General features: G+C 38.1%; 1 non-coding gene across 1 annotated transcript; it reads right to left on the bottom strand.

Annotated features, from left to right (window-relative positions):
• Positions 1-3144: 3144 nt before the first annotated feature.
• LOC119239606 (U8 small nucleolar RNA) lies at positions 3145-3298 on the bottom strand. The gene has a single exon (XR_005123888.1). It is a non-coding gene; the product is annotated as a U8 small nucleolar RNA (small nucleolar RNA).
• Between the last annotated feature and the right edge of the window lie 676 nt (positions 3299-3974).

The following is a 3974-nucleotide window of genomic DNA, read 5'->3' as shown; positions in this document are numbered from 1 at the left end:
AAAATGATAAATGTTAAAATGAAAAAAATGTTTAACTATTTCCTTATTGAGAACATATAGATTGTATTGTTATGCTTTTATTTATAATCTTTCTTGCATCTTCTACTGAGCAGTAATTTTAAAAAATGTGTGAATAAATGAATGAACAAATGCTGTAGTCCATCTGTCATGCTCATCTCTGAAAATGAGTCCCTCCTAGGAAATAGTCTCACAAAGCAGAGACACCAGGATCCCAGCTGGTTTCTGGGCTGTGATTTGGAATAGAGGGTCTCTAAGGTTCTTTCTACTCCTGCAATTCTGGAATTCAGTCACCTGCCCAGTGCCAGAATCCAAGACAGGAAGGAAAATCGATAAGGAAGAGTGAACCTCTTCTCCATACAGAAGAGAGAAGTATTTATTTAAAAGTAACGGAAGCATTCTTGGAAGCCATATTTGTTTTCTGGATGAAAACAAAGGTAATTTTTTCACTCACTTTTCTGGTCACATAGATAAATGAAATGAGCTTCAAGAGAATGACACAAAAACAGAATCTAAACTTTATTGCAAAAAGGAAAGTATTACTAAAATTTGGCAGGGTTACATAATGCAAAAATGCATTTTTCAGTAGTTTGTCTCAGAAAAGCTAGGCCACTAATTGTCCATGGCTCATGGTTTTTTACACTGTGAATTGAGAAAATTTCAAAAAGCTGTGAATTCCCCTGTCCTTTCTTGGAATCAAGAACAAGTAACATTTCTTATTAGAACATAAAACAGTTAAACAGAGTTCACATATGTTCCATAATATTATTTTTTTAAAAAAGACTTCTCTGGAAAAAAACAGACTGTGTAGTACAATGGAAAATTGAAAATTCTCCAATTTCAGGATGAGTCAGCAAATAACTTCTCCATGACAGCGACCTGGGAACCCTGCTGGACAGACATACCTACATTAATGGGAAATCAGCTCTGCTGCCTGGCTTGCTGGAATTGTTGTCATCTGAAGATCTCTGGTTAAGTGATATGTCTCAGTCTTTGCTTGCTGAAATGTATGATGGACAGAGTTTGATACTCCCAAGACAACATTTACCCCAGGGAAGGATTTGCTTTTTGATGAAATGTCATTACATCAGGCTTCCTCATCCCACTCGACCATTCAGTCTTTCTCTCCCACAGGGGACAAGCCCTTTAGCGTGGCTGCCAGTTTTCAATTGGAAATTCTCATATTTGCAGGGAAATGATCAACACCTGGTTCATACCTCTTCAGTTTTTCCTCTTTCCCAAAATTAATTCCTCCTTGCTCCACAGCAATATGTTTTTGCCGAACATTCTACTGCTTCCCAACTTATTCACTCAAAGTAGGGAAATGAAGAAGGCGAAGAGCAGAACAGAGATGGTGAGATCTCTCTTTTCTGCTCTGGGTATCCAAATAATATTTGCATTTCCTGCGTGTCATTTAGGGCCCTCCTGTTTCTGAGAGGGCACTGCCCGCTCCATGTGACCTATTATTCTTTTTTTTTAAAGACTTATCTATTGACGCATACAAGAACTGGGGTAGAGGCCGGGGCGGGGGTGAGAGAATTCCCCAGAGACAGAGTGGGAAACAGAACAGGCAGACTGACTGAAATACACTGCTGAGGGTAGCAGCGGGTGAGACAGGAGAGGTCTGCTGTGCCTTGTGGGTAACTCCCTAGCCGGCCAGGGATCGAACTCATGCTGCAGTGGCTGCAGATAGCTTCTAGATTGCGTCTTAACCTCTTGCACCACCAGGGAGGCCCCATGACCTATTATTCTTTACTGATGGGATGGGTGCCCTCTGTTCCCAATGGAATTGGTCAGAGATATTGAGGACTTCAGAGTTTCTAGATCCTGAGGCAGTGACACCAGTCTATGCATTACCTGTCTTTCCTCCTCACACTGAGTTCATATAGTTGTCTCAAGTCCATGGAGCTCAAATTAATTTTCCTAGGATGAGGACATAAATGGTGGACAATATCTAGTTTTCTACAGTGAAAACAAAAGAGCACTGTCTTTTTCATGAAACGTTTCAATTAACCCTCATGAAGCTCCATGAGGTAGGGACTGACTACATTATGTTTCCTCATAATTTCAATTGTTACTTCAACTTTTCTCCTGAACTATTTATCTTATGGAAAGTCTTAGATTTCCAAAATGAGAAGGAAAAGACACAAAATAACAAAAAATGCAAGGGAAAGGGACTAGTATTCCTAATATACTTGATGTTTACTATGTACTAGATTCTTTCATTAGAGAACAACTCAAGTTGATAATTTTATATGCCCTGTTATCCTTTTTTTTTTTTAAATTTAGAGTATTTCACGATCTTCTAGTTTTCCATGAAGAACCGACTTGTTCTCAGTACTAAAGATTTGCATTTACCAGAGGTTGTTTCTAAAAACAGCAAAAAGGAAATAAAGTTGAGAAGTCCTATTTTGTTTATATCTTTTCTATTAGTGAGAATCATACTCAAGCTGGAAAACCATATTCAAATTTTAAGAATTTTAGTGACTTAACACGTTGTTCATCTAGTCCTGAGAACTTGGAAATAATCACACTTAGATGTGCCCTTGTCTCTTTATCCGTCTTCAGTTTCAGTTCTCTTAGTCAGGATTCTATTTTTCCAGCTTGAGTATAATTCTCACTAGTAGGAAAGGTAAAAATAAAGCAGATCTCGACTTTATTTCCTCATTGTCATCTAGTTTTGTTCAATTTCCTCTTTTCATTTTGATCTTACAAGAGAATTATTCTTAAGCCTCTTCAAAAGCTGCAGCACACACTCACAAGCAGGTTTCCTGACAAGGTCCTTAATATAATTTCATATAATTTTTCATATATGCAAATTATAAAGATGGCTCATTAGCCTATATGCTTAAAGCTACAAAGACTTGGATTGAAAACTGATTAAGTAACACAAGCTAATAATAGAAATTTGGGAAGTATAGAAAATTTAAAAGAACAACTGATAACCACTGATGCCGTTTTAAACCTATTTTTCTATTCCCTCGAAAGGCTTACATAATTATGCTTACTGATATTTGTATGTTTAAAGGTATATCTATGCCTTTAGCATTTTTTTGCTTAAAAAATTTCCCCACCACCATCCCTAAGTTCCCTTTGACCCTCTATCCCTCTCCCCTCTGTTTTATTCTCAGGCTTCACTTTGTCACTGTGTCCACTATTTTTTTGTTTTGTTTTTCCTTTTTACTCAGAGACACTAATCATGAATCATGAGAACTGCAGCCACTTTGTTCTAATCTGCCTTCCTGAAGGAGAAACAGGTAAGGACTATCCTAACTGAACATAGGGTCCACTGTTTTTACAAGTATTTTGTTTTGTTGAATTGTCCGCTACATAAAGATACAATATTTGTCTTTATCATTCTGATTTGTTTTATTATCCATAATTCACTTGAACGCCTTCCATTTTTCTGTAAGCAATAACATTTCATCTTTCCCTGTGGCTGATTAATGTTCCATTCTGGTTCCATTCTTAGTTTTTTTTTTTTTAATTTTTTATTTATGTTTGCATAGAAGAATTGGAGTTTAGGCCAGAAGTGCAGGGGTGAGAGGATTCACCAGAGACAGAGTGGGGAACAGAACAGGCAGATCTACTGAAATACACTGCTGAGGGGAGCAGCAGGTGAGACAGGAGAGGTCTGCTATGCCGTATGGGTCAGCTCCCTGACCAGGGATCGAACTCAGGCAGTAGCAGTGAGAGTGCTGAAACCTAATCCCTAGGCCACCAGGGAGGCCCCCATTTTTAGTTTTTTAAGGTAAGTCAGATTGCTTTCCACAATGGCTGCACCAGTTTACATGCCCACCAACAATGCCACAAGGTAACTTTCTCTGCATCCTCTCCAGTGCTTGCTGTTGGGGAATCTTTTTAATGTGTGCCATTTTCACAAGGGTATAAAATGATATCTCACTGTGGTTTTAATTTGCATCTCTCTTACTGGAAGTGATGATGAACATTTTTCC

This window comes from Talpa occidentalis, unplaced genomic scaffold, assembly GCF_014898055.3.
Source record: "Talpa occidentalis isolate TD23 unplaced genomic scaffold, MPIMG_talOcc4v2.1 talOcc4.11, whole genome shotgun sequence".
Classification (NCBI taxonomy): domain Eukaryota; kingdom Metazoa; phylum Chordata; class Mammalia; order Eulipotyphla; family Talpidae; genus Talpa; species Talpa occidentalis.
Note: the sequence above shows the minus strand (reverse complement) of the source record. Positions and strands in the feature narration are given on the sequence as shown.